This window comes from Bos javanicus, chromosome 9 (genome assembly GCF_032452875.1).
Source record: "Bos javanicus breed banteng chromosome 9, ARS-OSU_banteng_1.0, whole genome shotgun sequence".
Classification (NCBI taxonomy): Eukaryota; Metazoa; Chordata; class Mammalia; order Artiodactyla; family Bovidae; genus Bos; species Bos javanicus.
The window spans coordinates 49,691,850-49,711,240 of NC_083876.1; positions in this window are offsets into that span (position 1 = coordinate 49,691,850).

Consider the following 19,391-nt stretch of genomic DNA (forward strand, 5'->3'; position numbering starts at 1 on the left):
AAAGGTTTTATTTAGAGAAAATTTCCCATGTACTCCAATTTTAGCACTTCATCAAAATAACAAAAGTAAGTATCTTATGTTGTGTATGATTTAGAACAACAGATTAAAAGTAAAATATTGAATGTTAATTCTGACAAGATAGATTTGGATTACTATTTAGACAACCACTAGACTAAATCCTCTGTTTTGTCTCTCTTTTTTGAGCTATAAGGGGCAAATTTTTCTATCAAACACTCCTTTCCTGAATTATTCAGATACTGTACTTGCTTTTCATTTTGCTTTATGTGACATACTCATACTTATTAACTTACAATGGGAAGAATTAAGTTTTCTTTAGTGCAAATTTGCCCATTATGCATCATTAACCAAAAATAAAATATTATTGTTTAAAACACTGCTTAATGCTTAATTCTAGATCCTTGATCCATTGAGGATCTCTGACTTTATTTACTGTTTGTTCCAGTTTCTTCTAGGGGTCTTCCTGATTTCCACGTGAACTCATCTATTTACTATGTCTTAACGATATCTTCCTTTTCTTCTCATGAACAACAACAAACAATTAGCATTAAGTCAGACTCGACAATCTGTGTTAATTCTTTCCAGGCACTAGCCATCAATGCCACAAATTTTAATAATGTTCTAAGGATTTTAGACAGTTATTCCATCTCCCAGTTGTTTAAACAGTAAATGTCAATTAAAAGTCTTAATGCCTAGGAATCAAAAGCAACCCTGGGATACCAATATTTTTTTATTTCCATTAGAAATGTCTCCTATGTATGCAAAGGGTTTAATTAAATTAAAACCCAGAAATCGACAAATCAAGAGAAATATCTTTAATAACTGTAGTGAAAGAGAATGTAAAAAAGAATATATGTGTATGCTAAGTCACTTCAGCCACGTCCGACTCTTCTATGGACTGTAGCCTACCAGGCTCCTCTCTCCGTGGGATTCTCCAGGCAAGAATACTGGAATGGGTTGCCAAGTCCTCCTCCAGGGGATCTTCCCAACCCAGAGATCAAACCTGGTTCTTATGTCTCCTGGCATTGGCAGGTGGTTTCTTTACCACTAATGCCATCTGGGAAGCCTATATGGCCACCTTCCCAGGTGGTGCTAATGGGAAAGAAACCACCTGCCAATGAAGGAGTTAAGAGGCTCAGATTTAGTTCTGGGTCAGGAAGATCCCCCCACCATGGCAACCCACTCCAGTATTCTTGCCCGGAGAATCCCATGAACAGAGGAGTCTGGTGGGCTATAGTCCATAGGGTCACAAAGATTCGGACACAACTGACCAACTAAACACAGCACAATATGAATCACTTTGTACACCTGAAACTAACACAACATTGTAAATCAATTGTATTTCAATTAAAAACATTTTTTAAGAGAACAAGCGATTCTTGTTTCCCTTTCCAACTTTTTTCATATCTTTGTATTTAGAAGAAGTTCTCATGTCTATCAAGTAAAATGCCACAATTTCCCAAAACTGTCATGTCTCTAAAATATTTAAACATACACATACATATACAGCAAAATATGAGCACTGTTGAGTGGACTTTAGGCAATGGAGTTAAGGAAGAGTTTTGTTTTCTTCTTAATACATTTCTGTATTTTCTCCAAAATTTATCCATTTGTCTTTCCCCTTTCTTTATAGTACCTTATTTTTATAATTAGAAAAAGTTAAGGAAAAATTTCCCGGTAAAGTTAATTATGGTAAGTGCCTTGCTGATAGGTTTCATAAATTCTGGTCAGCCTCTGAGTATTATTTTATCCTGAAAATCTGTACATCTCATCTCCAGCCAAAGACGTAGTTAATTCTAGAGATAATAAGAAAAAAAAGTGTTCAGGACTTTGCCACCTGAATCTCAATGAAAACTATCTTGAACCCTACAGATCCCTTATTTAAGGTTCAAAGATACCCAGATTCAAAATCCCATATATTTCCTAGCACGTGTCTGAAAAGTACTTCACCGCACACTCTCTATAGGAATGGTATCAGATGTGACCTTAGGCTATGTCTGGTATTCTGCTTCACCAGGATCTCTCTAGAACACTTGTTTATTCACTTCCCTAATCACAGCCTTCAAATGCAGATGTTTCTTAGAGTTTGGATTACCATCTGGCCATATCATCAGCTGATGTTGTCTCCAACTCCATAATCTTGAAGTGAATGTTTCCATGACCACAACCTGCATGTTCCCAACTTTCATAGCTCTTAAACCTTCTCTCTGTCTGCACCAAGCCTCCTGTTATTTGATTTCTCCAACCTAATGCAACCTTTCACCACTGTCTCCCTTGGAACCTACTTTGTCTACAAGTCCCAGTCAACAACTTCAATGCTTTTGCCCCCTGCTCCCTTGACTTGCTCATCCACTGAATGACTGGCACAGTGTAGTATTAACCCAGTTTATCACTAGCATACTTTATTCATAGCTCCTTCCCCTTTCTTTACAGTATTGTTGTTGCTTAGTCACTAAGTCATGTCCGACTCTTTTGTGACCCTCTGGGCTGTAGCCCACCAGGCTTCTCTGTCCATGGGATTTCCCAGGCAAGAAATATTGGAATGGGTTGCCGTTTCCTTCTCCCAGGGATCTTCCTGACCCAGGGATCAAACCTGTGTCTCCTGCATCGCAGGCGGATTCTTTACCACTGAGCCACTTGGGAAGGCCTCTTTATAGTATACATGTGTCTTATCTTAAAAATCTTAACCTGTGTACTGTCATATGTTTAATCACTATGTCATTGACTCCTTTAATTTTGGATCAAACTCTGTAGTGAGTGATCCAAGCCCTCTGCCTTCCACCTTGGCACCATTTAATGCATTCCCTAATTCCATGTAGAAGCAAGTTTCTGCCTGTATTATTCTTTTAAAACTAGTTTCTTAAAAATCACCAAAGAGCTCCTGGACAAAATAAAGGCTTCTTTTACTCCCCATTCTCCTAAGGTTTTCTGTAGAGTCCACCAGTATGGACACTCCTCTTTCTAAATGCCCATTTCCCTTGGTTTTCATCAATATCATTGTTTTCTGGTTTTACTTGTCTTTCTTTTTTAAAAATGTAAACCTCAAACTACTTACTGGCTCCTCTCTTATTTTCTCTTTCCCTGCCTAAGGGTGTTAACCCACATCTGAGAACTAGGTTTCTGCCTTTGTCTCCTTATACTTTCTTTCTTGAAGAAATACCAATTTTTGAAAATATAATTCCCATAGAAATCACCTTCTTACATTCTAGTCCTTACTCTTTGCCCCAATTTCATATGCCAATTCAGTCCAGGCACAGTAACTAGGAGATGATCCTGTGATTTCTGTAGGTCCCTTGTTCGGATATTTTACTTTCTGAAGTCATGTCACACTTTGGTTCTCAGTAGGATCTACATAAGGTGGGGTGAAGCCTGGTGGTGGTGGTGAGCAGGGAGCTTTACCAAATCATGTTTGCCAGATCCTATCTCCAGGGGCTGACCATGTGCAGAGTGGGTGAGAGTGGTTTGCCCTGAAGACAGGCAAGCAGTAAGGGTGTGCATTTTCAACAGAGAATTTAAAAATAATATGTTTACCTTTTTTCTTCCTCTCCTTTTAGTGAGTTTTATTCTAATCACTGATTTTAAACTATACATTTACCATCTGTGAACATTAAGGTGGACTCTTTCATTGTTTCTGGCTCCAAATTAAAACCCACAGCCTTTCTCCTACCACCCAACCCCCTGAAAGTATGTCTTACGTGATGTTTTTAAAATATAACAGTTTGTTTTGAGGCTTGACAGAAAACAACAAAATTATGTAAAGCAATTATCCTTCAATAACAAAATAAAAAAAAAGACAGATAACAACAACAACAAATATATATATATATATAAAACAATTCGTTTTTATCATCCCCACCCCATGCTTTGCTAGGGCAATTGAGGACTCTATAACAATTTAAACATGATTTTTTGGATAAAGTTATCATTACCAATTCCTTTTAAATACTCATATGAATTGAGTAAGCTTGGAAGTTACTGTAGAAGAGGACAACTCCAAGCTTGTTCTTTGGTGCCCAGATCTTTCCTAGAGTGGCCTCGTGCACGGCTCTGACCCTGTGTGACAAGGTGTACTCTACCCTGTTCTAGGAAACAATCACTGGGCAGGACACAGGGAAAAGCAATTTAAGGACATTTTAAGCAATTCAGGTAATTTAGAAACCATACAGTATGGTCTCAAGCAGATTTCTGTAAGCCGTTTTAAAGCGAAACTTTTATAGTTTTTCTAAGAAAAATATTCCCATCTCTCTCTCTTTCTAAAAAAAGAAGCAATAGCATGAAAGGAGTTACTGAGTCAAGAATAAAAAGGAAAAATAGATTTGAGACTTAACTAATTAATGAAATGTTTAATCTCAGTAAAGAAATGATCCCATGCTGTGCATTCCACAGAATCCAGACTTGTGTGTTATTTGGGCTCGATTACATATTCAAATTCATTCAGATTTAACTGAGAAATCACTTACTCGCGCATGAAAACATGGGCTACCCTTTTAACATTCTCAAGTGAGGTTGTCAACTCTGTTTTACCCTATGTGAAATGTATGAGCTCAAATGATTTGGATTGTAAATCATCTATATTCCTGTAATTGATTGGAGCCAAGTAAAACGGAACTTACTGTGAGCAGTTGTCTGAGCTCAATAGAACTTGGTGACAGCTTTATGAAATGGAAAATTTTAAGGTGGAGATAACGGCACAGATGGGAAGAAACACGAAACATAAAACAATCATTTGTCTTTCTTTAAAAGTTCTAAAATTCATTTGAAGGAAATATGAAGTTTCATTGTCATGCTCTAAAAAGACTATGGTAACTGAGAAAAAAAATTCAAAACAGAGCAAGAGTTGTTTGCTTATTGTTTCTAGCTCCAAATTAAAACCAAGTTAAACCAAGTTTTAATTTCCAAGTTGTTTGTAGTTTTATCTCTAAAACTTAAAAAAAATTTTGAAGGCATCCTAACTGGAAAGCTTAGAGGGGATTTAAATAGTATATTATGGTACATAAATGAGACATAATATTATTGAGCAGCCAAAAATATGATAAAACATAATGGTATTAAATAATATTTAGCTAAATGGAATAAAACAACAATAATATTTAGGAAATTGAAACTGTGCTTTGATTTCAGTTGTGTTGAATTATGTGTGCTAGTAATTATGTGTGCTTGGACGATGAGAATGTGGGATTTCTTCTTTTGTTTCCTTTATAGCACTAAAAATATGATTTGTGCATTAAATAAAAATTAGGCAATAAAGATAAAGTGCTATTCCTAATATAAAAATATTACACAACTGTTTTCCATTGTCTCTGGTTCTGCTTCTGTTGAACTTGATTCTTAGAAGAGATGGTGAGCTTGACTTCAGTGATTTTGTTGTTCACCAGATAGTCCCAGGATAACTGCATTTTACTGCTGAAACACCATCTGGACTTTGTTCAAAATCCTCCTTAGAATGAATCGTGGTTGGCTAATGTCTCTCCCTGTACAAACACCATAAATTATCTACTCTCAATAGGGACCTCTATCACTTTATAATTTAGGTTATTTCAGCCTTTCAAGACACAGCTACAGGAACTTTTCAATATCTCACAATATTTTTGGTCTTTAATCAGTATGTTTTAAAAGAAGCTTTAGGAGGTCTTTTTGTTTGTTTGTTTTTACATGATCAGATTCAGATATTACATATTTACACACTGGGTACTTCCCATCATCAAATGTTGAAAATTATTTTTAAAAACAATCAAACTCAAAATATATTGGACACATCATATTAGAGCAAGAGTAACAAGGAACCATTTCAGCATTTTCTCTTGTTTTAACTGATAGAGGTGTGAAGTCATTTTAATTTTCTCACCCAGCTATCTCACATTCCTTCCCTGTGATGGTCTTGCTCCTTGTCCTCCTGGGAGATTCCTACACCTCAAGCAGCCAACAGCTGCCAGAGGTGATAAGGATGTGATAATAATCACCTCGAGGTGATTCGTGGTGTTGACTCAAGGCAAACACTCCAGCCCCAAGAGATGGGAAAGAGAGATTGACCTCTTGTCCCATAACTGGAGAAACTAGAAAGATTTCACTACAAATCTTCAGGAACACAATGGCTATCTTTTCATCGAGAGTCCTGCCTTTGCCTTTCTCCACCTACCACATTTTTTTGTCCCACAAATACAATGAATCAGTTTGCAGGTGCTCAGTAGGGACGTTGTTAATTTGACCCTGGAAGAGCATTAAAGCCATCTCCTGCTTTCTGGATATGGTAGTGACCTGACAGCCTTTTGGATTCAAGCATTAGGTTCACTTTGGAAAGAACTGAGAGACCACTGTGGCAGTCATCAGTTCAGTTCAGTTCAGTCGCTCAGTTGTGTCCAAATCTTTGCGACCCCATGAATCGCAGCACGCCAGGCCTCCCTGTCCATCACCAACTCCCAGAGTTCACTCAGACTCACATCCATCGAGTCAGTGATGCCATCCAGCCATCTCATCCTCTGTCATCCCCTTCTCCTCCTGCCCCCAGTCCCTCCCAGCATCAGAGTCTTTTCCAATGAGTCAACTCTTCACAGTCATGGAACAGTCTAAATCTGAAATCAAATACAGAGAGGGAGGTTTTTGAAGTAACTATACATTTCTTTCTATATACATTTTTTTATATGTATATATATACTTCTTGGGCTCCCCTTATGGCTCAGCTGGTAAAGAATCCGCCTGCAATGTGGGAGACCTGGGTTCGATTCCTGGGTTGGGAAGATACCCTGGAAAAGCAAAAGTCTACCCACTCCAGTATTCTGGCCTGGAGAATTCCATGGACTGTATCGTCCATAAGGTCACAAAGTGTCGGACACGACTGAGCGACTTTCACTTTCACTTTTCATACACTTCTTAGGCTACCCAGGAAGCTAGTGGTAAAAAACCTGCCTGCCAATGCAGGAGATGTAAGAAACACAGGTTTGATCCCCAGGTCAAGAAGTTCCCCTGGAGGAGGAAATGGCAATCCACTCCAGTATTCTTGCCTGGAGAATACTGTCCTTGCCATGGACAGAGGAGCCTGGAAGGGCTATATTCCATGGGGCTGCAAAGAGTCAGACATGACTGAAGTGACTGAGCACACATGCACACACTTCTTAGGCAATTCTGCAAGAATTGGAGCACAAAATTGGGCTTGATGGAATTCTGGGTTTTGCAACTGGCCTCTTTTAACACCCCAGTCAGTAACCCATGGGGCATCAACACGGACAGTAGTGGATTGATAAAATGGTACAATGAAGTACGAAGACACACCATCCTTATTTACCCACTGCAGTGACCTGTTCGGTTCTATCTTTTCCAAAATAGAGGGTCCCAGGGTGAGCCCTTCAGTAGCCAAGTAACCCAACTGTAAAGACCAAGTAAGGAAAGATGGGCATAGGGAAAATGAATATTGTGTGCCTGCTCTGTCCCACGCACTGGGCTGTGTGTTTTACATATGCTTATCCTCAGAGGAACCCCACGAGTGATGCTATCATGCTTGTTTTCCAGATGAGGAAGCCATAGCTCATAATGGTAAGTTGTAGAGATCATATTTGAACTTCATCTGAATCCATGGACATTGTCTTACTACATGCTGTCACTCAGAGAATGTCTAAACCTAAAAGAACTTCTTGTGGTTTGAGGTTACAATCAGGAGATGTGATTGCAAATAGAGAGGGTGGGAGAGGAGCAGATGGAGTGGCAGTCAAAGGATTTCAGGGTGGCAGTGGGGAAGAGCAGGCACTCTGCTTTTTTTTTTTTTTAGGTATTAGATGTTTACTAGGGTATGCTTTTATAATTAAAACTTGGAAAGAGATTTCCCCTCCATTTTATCTACCAAATTTCACCATTTATAATGAAGCCAGGGCTAGCCAAACTAGACATTTGAGGAACTGCAAGGGTGAGGAAGCATTCAAGAGGGCTGAACTTGGAGTTAGGAATTTTATACTCAGGATAGAATAAGACCCAGAGAGTAGGGGATACAAGTCAAGTCAAAGTCCATAGGAAGAGGTCAAAGGTCAGATCCAGGGAGACCACATATAAACATCAAGTCCACAGTGCCAAAGGTAGGATGGAGGGCAGGGTCAAAGATCAAGAGTATGAGACCAGATGGGGATGAAATTGGAGCAAAGGCAGGTCAGGGGCAAATGGGTTAAGACTGAGTGCTGGAGGTGAGGTTTAGGATGAGTTCTTAGAACTACAGTGGAGGTCTCCACTTGTGTTCCTGGAGGTGGGCTCATGGTCTGTGTGTGTGTGTGTGTGTGTGTGTGTGTGTGTGTGTGTGTGTTAGTCACTAAGCCATGTCTTTGCAACCTCATGGACTGTAGCCAGCCAGGCTCCTCTGTCCATGGAATTCTTCAGGCAAGAATACTGGAAATGAAGTGTAAGTCGCTCAGTTGTGTCTGGACTTCCATGAGAAGTCCATGGAATTCTCCAAGCTATAATACTGGAGTGGACAGCCTTTCCCTTCTCCAGGGGATCTTCCCAACCCAGGGATCAAACCCAGGTCTTCCGCGTTGCAGGCAGATCCTTTACCAGCTGAGTCACAAGGGAAGCCCAAGAATACTGGAGTGGGTGCCATTCCCTTCTCTCTTCCCGACCCAGGGATTGAACCCAGGTCTCCTGCACTGCAGGCAGATTCTTTACCATCTGAGCCACCAGGGAGACCAGTGTTCATGGGTAAGGCGGGTTTAAAGCTGAAAATGCCATTAACATTGGCATTCCACTTTCAGGATAATAGGGGATATAATATTATTAATAATTTTCTAACAAAAAAACTGAGACCAAGAGAGATTGCCTTGAGTTAGTCACACACCATGGGAATGAAGGAGCAGGGGGTTAGACTTCCAGGAATGACAAAGAAGAGGTGAACACATCACTCTATTCATGGGGATGGGATGGAAAAAGGCAAAACCAAGGTACACCAACCCCAGCTGTCCAGTTGACAGTTCATCAGGTTAACACAGGGGTGAAGAGACAAAATTCAGTCCACACACTCAAATGTACATGAAAGCTTATCTATCTTTATTATTTTAAAAAAGAGTAGTATTTTAAAATTTTCTGTAATGATCTGCCCCATGACAAAACATTTCAGTTAATTCCGGGAAAACACCCCTTTCTCCCAGAGTTGTATCAAATTCCAAGTGGTGTGATTCCTACTTGGGCCAGGGGAAGGAGAAGGGTGGGGTTGGGAATCTGGGGTTTGTCTGTCTTTCTACAAGGTCATCCATTGATTTATCCTCTGTCTTGTCTGCTCTCCAGAGCTGGTCCCTTGATTTTCTGCTGAACTATCTCTTGTCCCCAAGTAGAAGCTTCCTGCGGCTGCTACCCATGTCCAGAGGGCATGGACTCATTTGCTGCTATCCTGGGGTGAATTCTGGAGGTCATGTTGGTGGGGACCTCTGGTCTTAGGTGCAGGAGAATTGGTCTTTTGTTGAAAAACTCACCTTTGTTCCTTTCATTGTTTCCTCCAATCTTAATCCCCCAGTCCACCCCACTTCTGACTTGGACACCTGACACTTCCTTGATCCAATGTGAAATGCAGGCATTATTGCCCTAAGTCCTCCTGCCTGGACATTTTGGAGCTGTCCCTGCTGGTTCCCCTAATAAAACCATTAAAGACTACGTGGGGTGCTGGGCAAGATGCAGAATGCAGTGAATTTCTCTGAACCATCCTGCCCCATGTTCATCTAGCTGCCTTCATTTTCCTTAGTGACCCAACAAGATTGCCAAGTATCTAAATGACGAGGTATGATTCTGGCTCCTTCACCAGAAATTATAGATAAGGCCAGGTCAGCATGACATGAGGAGAAGTCAATTGCTGGTGGCTGACCTCATCTCTGGCTGATATTCTTTTGTAAAACATGAATAACCTTAGATGTTTTAGGAACATTTGATGAATGCTGAGAGAATATTCTGCTAATATTCACCTATTAAAGATACTTTTCTTTCTATTATAATAATTACAGAAATATTTTTACAGTTGATTGATTCGAATAATTTTCCTCTAATTCACACTGTTTTTATTTATGTCCTCATGTCATATTCCAATGTAGTGGTGTGCGGAATGAATGTTATAGAATTTCTGGCATGAGACTGTGAATCATTTTAGCTAATCGTGTTGCTATAAAATTTAACTTATTCCAGAGATAATTCTATCACATAAGTAAGTGGCGCCTTTATGGTCTGTTGCCTTTCTCCATCCACAAATAGAGAGGCTGTGGGTACCAAGAAATGGAGTTGGATCAGACAGTCTGGGTTTGAATCCTGGCTGCATTGTAGTAATTGTCAGTGACTCCTTAAGTCAATCACTTAAATTTTCCGAGTCTTGGTTTCTTCTTCTGCGAAATGGGTCAAAGTACCTACTTTGTGACGACTGTCCCAATCACTGCACACTTGTTCCAGTGTACTCATTCATACCCTCTTAAGCTACTTAGCAGCTATTTACAAATGTATTATGTTTAGTAAAAATTGAAAATGCAATGATAAGGGCAAGTGAGGCCATTAAAGAAGACCCTTTGATGACTTTAGCTGAGGCTTGAGGGTAACAGTACTCTTGCATGGAAAATCCCATGGACGGAGGAGCCTGGTGGCCTGCAGTCCATGGGGTCATGAAGAGACAGACACAACTGAGAGACTTCACTTTCATGCATTGGAGAAAGAAATGGCAACCCACTCCAGTGTTCTTGCCTGGAGAATCCCAGGGACGGCAGAGCCTGGTGGGCTGCTGTCTTTGGGGTTGCATAGAGTCAGACACGACTGAAGCGACTTAGCAGCAGCAGCAGCAGAGGGTAACAGAAAGGATACAGATGTCAGAAGACTTGGTTTCAAATCTTACCTCTGTAATTTCTGAGCTACTAGCAAATAATTGCTCTAAGCCCCTGTTGTAAAAAATAAAAAAAGAAGAAGAAAAAAGAAATAGTAACTCTAACTTGAAGAGCTGTAGGATCCTAAATGAGATAACACAAGTAACCACTTGGCACAATGCTTACTGGTCACTCAGTAGTGCCCAGCTCTTTGTGAGCCACTGTACTGTGGCCTGCCAGGCTCCTCTGTCCATGGGATTTTCCCAGGCAAGAAAATTGGAGTGGGCCGCCATTTCCCCCTCCTGGGGATCTTCCCAACCCAGGGATTAAACCGGCATCTCGTGTGCCTCTTGCATTGGCAGGCAGATTCTTTACCACTGAGCCACCTGGGAATCTGATAGCTCCACTATTATGTTTACTGAAATGTGTTCTTGGAATATGATAGTTGCTACTATGTTGCAGATCAGGAAATAGCAGATAGATAGTGGTTATTTGACCCAAGAAGGGATGACAGGAGATGTAGAGTGGGCCTAAGTAAGGAAAATTTTGAGAGTGTTTGTTTTCAATGCTCTTCTACTCTCCTCCTTCATTATTAATAGCATTGTTTCTTTGTTCCAATTTCCAGTTGTCCATTGCTAATAAATAGAAATACAGTTGTGCTTTACATTCACCCTGGACTGTGGGAACTTACTAAATTTCATTTATTAGTTTTAGTAGGTTTTTGGACATTTAGAATTTTCTACATAGACAATCAAGTCACCTGCAAATGTAGAAAAAGAAAGAGAAGTTTCAATGGTGGAATTTCAGGCATAAATCTGACATCAGAAGTTGCCAGAGAAAAAACAAAAGAAAAACCCTTAAATCCACTTTCACAGATATGTGTTTAGGGCTTCTCTAGACGTACGCTTAGGGTTAATCAGCATAAATTGTACTAAAGGTTAAATTAAACACAGCCATTTAACGACTTCTCAAGGGAACTAAAATAATTAGTCAAGATTTGAATTAAACTTTTAAGCAAAGTGACTACAGTCACATCTTAAAGAGTACAAGAAAATCATAATGTTATAGTCATTCTTACAAGTTGATCAGATTAAACATGAACAACTGCAATTAAGAAGCAGATACACAAAGATTACCAATCAATTATATCTCTTTTTTTCAGGGTTAAAATAAAACAACTTTATTATTTGTTGTTGAAGGTTCACCATATTTTATTCATTTAATCAAATATCATCCAACTTTCTCCTATTGTTGCCAGCTCTGGCTGTTTCATCATGTCTGTGGTTAATTTCTATTCTACTGAAGGGCTATCTTCCAGAAGAATATGCTTATCTGGTTAAAAGCTATGGCATATACAAGACCACAAGTCTTTCATAATTTCAGAAAGCTGTAGAACCTTTTTAATCAAAGAATATATTCATAATGCATTTATGGATAGTTCACTTTTAAATAGTGCCCATCATATATTCTATTGATGTTGATATCTCTCAAATGCATATAGTGCTTTAAAATGTGCATTGCTTTTTTAAATGGTCAGTTTTATCCCCCTTAAAAGTTGATGTACTAAAAACACATTCACCCCCACACCTCTGACACTGCTTTCCAGTCTATATGTAAATTGAAACACACTCAGATTAAATTAAAATCACTGCAATTATGGGACAGTTTCCTCACATGAAGTCTTTTCTTACTTAACCTTCCCACATGAAAGAGAGAATCTGTATTTGGTGTCTACTGAACCTGTTTGACATTCCAGGGATGTCAGAATCCTGAAGAATACATCTTAGCTGGTCTGGGTAATACTTTTGTTGCATAAAAGAACTAAGCTGGGGAGGGATTTGTGATTTTTCAATTCTAGAAATTGTATGATGAAAAAGCTAATGATCCCACACAGAGTTCAGTGTTTGTGCAATGTTTGTTCAGTCAAATAGAGAGCTGCTTTTCTCTGCTATTAATCCTCAGCTTTTCTTAGGCTTTGGCATAAAGTATTTGTAGAAAGCAATGTTTTAGTAGTCTGTTACATTTCATTAAATAAATGTGGGCATGTGAGTGAATCACATAACACTTTTTGGAGCCAAGAACATTTCTAAACCTAAGAATTTAACTCTTTATTTTTATTCATTTTCACTTTACAGAAAATTATGCTTTTATCTTGTCTCCTTTTCACCCTGCAAAATTAGTGAGCAATAAATGTCAAATCCAAAAATCTTCATAGGGTCATTTTAAGATCTCCCAAAGTAAAAAAAAAAAAAAAATAGATTTGTGTGTGTGTATACAAATGACACATATTATGTATTCCTTTAAATTCGTCTTTACTTTTTCTGCATGTCACTCTGAACATATCTTATGAGCACATTCGGAATGGCTGGATTGAATAAGAATTCAAATTCCACTGCATGTTTTCCTCAAATCTTTCCAGTTTTTGCATTTTTCCCAGTAAGCATGCATAATCCGGTGAGATTACCATGTTAGCTTCCCAGAACCACTCTATGTATCATTTTGTGAAGTACTTTGAGATCCATTGTTGCAAAAATTTAAATATCGTGATAAAGTGGAGCTGGACACAGAGGGCAGGGAGGGAGGGAAGTCATCTGGAATGTTAATGCCAATCTTACTTGGCTTTTACTGAACACTTACTATGTAATAGGCACTACAGAAAGGGTCTTCCATGGTTTGTTTCACTTAATTGTGAATTCTTATGAAGTGAGCAATCTCTTACTGTCCTCTAAGGTGGAGAAATCAAGGAACACAGAAATCAAGTGGCTTTTCCAAGGATTATACAACTAATAAATAGCAGAAATGTGACATGAACTAACTTGAGTTTGCCTGAGTTCTGATGTGTATGGCAAATTCATACCGCCAGCACTGCAACCACCTCTGTGAGAAGCATAAATTTCCAAAAGGGTTTATTTTATTTTGAAATCACTCAGAAAGAGGCCAAGCCTGGTGTTTTGGTTTTATGTTCCTCTGACAACGTGGAGCCAAACCCTCACCCCACCAAACAACTTTGAAATCTTATTCTAGATTTTTTTTTTTTTTTGGTACACATCTCTTTGTAAATAAAAAATGCAATGGAAACAGAGAGGTATTAGGTTCAAGCCAGCATGAAATCTGCCCTCTGTTAGTCAGCCAAACCCTACTGACAGCCCCAGAGGGGCTTGCTCAAGTCAGTGTGGTATTGTGAGAAGGATCTGGAAACTGTGACAGGCTCTGCCAGCCAAGCCCACCTCATGCCTGTAGAGACCCTGCTTTGACTGGGGCTGCATCTCATTACCGAGCAAAGATCAACTTCCCAGCAATTTGTCTTTTACAAACTGGAATCACTGTGGTTAGAAACGTAGACAGTTTACTTAAAATAGGAGAATCTGTGATAGTATGATCCCACTCTTGTTCTCCCATCCCCTTTTATTATTTCTATCCCCAAATGTATGTGCGTGTATATGCTCAGGTGCTTCAGTCATGTCCGACTCTGTGATCCTTTGGATGGATTCTCCTGGAGTGGGTTGCCATTTCTTCCTCCAGGGGATCTTCCTGACCCAGGGAGCGAACCTGGGTCTCCTGAATCTCCTGTATTGCAGGTGGATTATTTATCACTAGCACCACCTGGGAAGTGCTATACCCAAATGTATATCCATCCTTGATCTTTTGTTTCAGAAAGGACAAAGTGTTGTGTGCCTGATTGCAACTGCATTTGATTTAATAATGACTTCTATGTAAAAACAGGTCTCAGAAGGGGTGGCCCAGAGCCCCTCTTTCTAAAGCTGTTTTAGAATTGAAGTCCCCTCACAGTGCTGAAGGAAAGGATTCCAGTGGTATTTTCTTCCACCATAGTTATCAGCACTCATATTTACAAAACATTTTGTCCTTTTGTGTAGGGGGATGCTAGGTGGCAGTTAAATTTTAGCTAAGATAATTATACTCCAGTGGCTGAAATTTTTCACTTCTTTTAAAGTAGTCCAACTGTGGTAAGCATTCTTTCTTCTCATGTTTCTCCACTGAGTTCTAAAGCCACCAAGTCTTGGCTAGAAGGAATGGTTGAGGAAGAGGCTCTTCTGATTAAGCCAATACTCTGATTAATTTAGGTTTCTTGTTAAAGTCCTTTTAGTTATGTCTTGCCTGTGTCCTCAGTCACTTCAGTCATGTCCTACTCTGTGATGCTATGGACTGTACCATGCCAGGCTTCTCTGTCCATGGAATTTTCCAGGCAATAACACTAGGGTGGGTTGCCATTTCGTCCTCTAAGGGATCTTCCCAACCCAGGGAACAAACCCACATCTTCAGCATGGCATGATGATTCGTTACCCACTGAGCCACCTGGGAAGCCCTAGTCATATCTTATTACAATCTTTAAAAATGGTGTGTAAATGCAGCAAATGGAATGTTACCCAATTGTTGATGGCTGACACACACTCAGGATCTGAGTGCATTATCTGAATGCAGTTTCTGGACAGAACTTTGCAAACTGGCAGCTGGTAGACTCTCCACTCATCTTCTCTGAGTTCTTTCTTAGTTGGATTCAAATCTCAGTTTCTTTAGGTACTAGTTTATCTTGGGCAAGTTCTTTATTTTCTCTGAACCTCAGACTTACAATCTACATAAAGAATAATAATTACCTCAAAGGGATGCTGGGAAGACTAAATAAGTTAATTCATATCAATGTCTTAGCACAATGTCTGGTGAGTGCAAGTGCTAAGTCTATCATTAACACACCTTCTTTAAATTTGAGTGTTTGATCTCAACACATACTTTGAAAACTGCTTTCCTTTAGGTAAATACCACATAAATCAAATAATTTTCTTGCCATTTGCCTCTCTTTTGATAAGACAATTTCGTTGTAACAGAGGGAAAACTATTATAGCTGGCTGGCTTTGGATTGGTGGCACATAAAATTGTTTTGTGTAATTTAACAGATGTAATAGATATTTTATAAAGAGTGAAAAATCACTTGGTTAAGTTTGATGAATTCATGTGTAAATGTAAGACAGACTGATTGGTTGACTCGAGAACAAGAATTTCAAATGTCTATTTTGGATTTACAGAAATCTTTGGTAATCGGCACTATTACTTTGATGGCTTTCCACAGTCAAGTGGCCAATGACTGAAGTTTGTACCTTGTTAGGCCGCCTTTTTGTCCTTTTCCTTCTTTCTCTCCCTTCCTTCCCCTAGAGGGGCATGACAAAGGGAAATAGGAAGAAGCTTGTTTGTTCACTCTCTGGTCCCTCTCTTTGGCCATCCTCTCAATGGTGGAAGGTCAGTGAACAAAGGTCACCGTGCAGGGCTCCCACATTAAACACCCTGACCTCACTGCCAAATCGCTTTTCCAGAAAGTGCCACCAGATCATGTGTCACTTTTATGAACTTTTGGTCTGGCAAACCTGATGCTGTGTGTCACCTTCTTGGTGAAAATGTGTGCTCTTTAAAAGCAAACACTATGGATGGATAGAAGTTTGTGTCTAGTCTCACTTCAAGAAATTTTTTCACTTCTTTCTTAAAAATGGAAAGTATATTTGAAATACAGTATCACAGCAGGAACCTAGAATTTATAGGTTTGCACCTTATTAGGATATTATATCCAAATAATGCACCATAACCAAGTTACAGTTAATGAAACGTTCATTGTAATGAACTCATTTAGGAAGTATGCTTGACTTTCAATGATTGGAAGAGGTCTATATTTTGATAAAAGAGTTTGATTCCTATAAACATCAAGTGCATGTTTTGTTCACTTAAACCAGCTTTTATTGCCTTGAAAGCATTTGCTTTAATCTTATTAAAGTACATAGTGGTATAATGCTTAGAATTTTGGCTTCACTAAAATGAATAAATACGCTTTACATTTAACTTTTGAAACATTTGAAAGTTTATTTTTTATGCTTTAATTAATAGTTGAAAATACTATTAATACTCTTCCATCCTTTAACCTCCAAAGCTAATTCATTAATAATAAGACAAATCAATTATGTAAAGTTTAAAAATAAAATAAAATAAAAAAAAATAATAATAAATCACATCTTCCCCCTGCCCACCCCAATCAAACCAGGCATTAAAGCATGTTGTAGTTGTCAATACATGCATCGGCATCATGATTTATTTTTCATTTATATTTATGGAGGAGAAAGACATTCACACTCTTAATTTTTTTAAGAGTGGAGTTATCATTTGACAACTAGTATCTATGTGTATTTTATACATTCTTATAATTATTAATCTGTTCAATGCTATTATTATCCTTAAGTAGACTGAATACATATACTTCATACCTGAAAATTATGACATTTTCAAAAGAAATATTAACACAAAATATGATCATTTTTGGCATTGAGATTACAACTATTAATTCTCATTTAAAAAATGTGTACTCTCACCAAGTCCATTGATGTGTCCTGAGTGTATTTAAGTGATTCAGTTCAGTTCAGTTGCTCAGTTGTGTCTGACTCTTTGCAACCCCCTGGACTGCAGCATGCCAGGCTTCCCTGTCCATCACCAACTCCTGGAGTTTGCTCAAACTCATGTCCATCAAGTCAGTGATGTTATCCAACCATCTCATCCTCTGTTGTCCCCTTCTCCTCCTGCCTTCTAGTTTTCCCAGCATCAGTGTCTTTTCCAAGAAACAGTTCTTTGCATCAGGTGGCCAAAGTATTGAAGTTTCAGCTTCAGCATCAGTCCTTCCAATGAATATTCAGGACTGATTTCATTTAGGATTGACTGGCTTGACGTCCTTGCAGTCCAAGGGACTCCCAAGAGTATTCTCCAGAACCACAGTTCAAAAGTGTCAATTCTTCGGCACTCAGCTTTCTTTACAGTCCAACACTCACAACCATACATGACTATTGGAAAAAACCATAGCCTTGACTAGACGGACCTTTGTTGGCAAAGTAATGTCTCTGCTTTTTAATATGCTGTCTAGGTTGGTCATAGCTTTTCTTCCAAGGAGCAAGTGTCTTAATTTCATGGCTGCAGTCACCATCTGAGGTGATTTTGGAGCACCCAAAATAAAGTCTCTCATTGTTTCAATTGTTTTCCCATCTACTTGCCATGATGTGATGGGACCAGATGCCATGATCTTAGTTTTCTGAATGTTAAGTTTTAAGCCAACTTTTTCATTCTCCTCTCTCACTTTCATCAAGAGGCTCTTTAGTTCTTCACTTTCTCCCATAAGGGTGGTGTCATTTGCGTATCCGAGGGTATTGATATTTCTCCTGGCAATCTTGATCCCAGCTTGTGCCTACGTTTAAAACTAACCAAGTTAATTAAGATTTTCAGTAGTTATATTAAAAAAAACTAGCACCAAATTGGAAACAATAACAAGAACCCTATATATACATTTTACGTTTAAAACAACAGTTGAGAACTCACAATGTATTTGTTGATTTCAAATCAGAAAAACAGATTTTCACAATGCTAGCTTTGATAAGTTCACTAAATTTCATTGATGCTTTTATACATAACCAGCAGTTTTTATACTCTAGATTACAGCCAATGGGAATGTTATTTACACATGAGGGAAGTGATGTGTAGTCTACCAAAGGATCAACAACTCTTTCCAGTGGTAGGCAGGTTGTGATTATTTTATAAGGTGAGACCCCCTCATAAATTTACTTTTGACTGGGGCTGGGTAATTAAATATTTTAAATAGTGGTAGGAGATAGTATGCTTTTTCCTCCCCCTCTAGTTTGAATTCACCAGTGCAGTGAATGAAAACCGAAACAATAAAACCTTGAAATGACAAAACCATAGACTTACACCACAGGGGGAAATCTCTAGGAACCAACTTTTAGGCACATTGTAGCTAAAAAAATACCCAAAAGTAGTGCTCTGTCCTGTTTTTACAGATTCCCTCAGAAGGATATGATATAATTTATTCCTTTTAGTTACAGTGATTAAGTTAACAAGACTAATTATATCTGACTTGCTGATGTCCATTTTGATTTTACTGTGGGAGAAACTAGGTATAAATCCAACCTGTACTCATTTAAAGAACAGAACTTCAGTGGCACACTAACAAGACTGTCCTTTTGAGAGAGTCATTTCCTAGGCAGGTTGATAGGGAGTCTAGGGGTCCCCAAGGAGAGAGGGGTCTGGAATTCTCAAGGAGGAAAAAAGGACAAACTTTTTCTCTTTCTCCACATTCCTTAGGATTATATACCAATAATGTATCCTGCCTAAGGACAGTCTTTGGATTCAACCTTCTGTTATCTTAAAATGTAAATTATGGGAGTAGGTCGGAGGAGGTCTTTACAACCTCCAGACATTCTTTGGATTATATAACCTCATTGTTAACACTAGCAAGCGGGTACTCTTTCTACCCCCTTCTGATGCCTATGTCAGAAGCTTTCTCTATCTCCTTTATACTTTAATAAAACTTTATTACACAAAAGCTCTGAGCGATCAAGACTCGTCTCTGGCCCCGGATTGAATTCTTCTCCTCTGGGGGCCAAGAATCCCGGTGTATTAGCGTGATTCAACAACAACCTTTCACTTTCTACCTGGTTGTCCCAGTCTGGGCAAAGCACAACCCCAAAGACTATTTTTGAAGGAGTGAAAATCCATCACTTCTTCCATCCACTACTTATC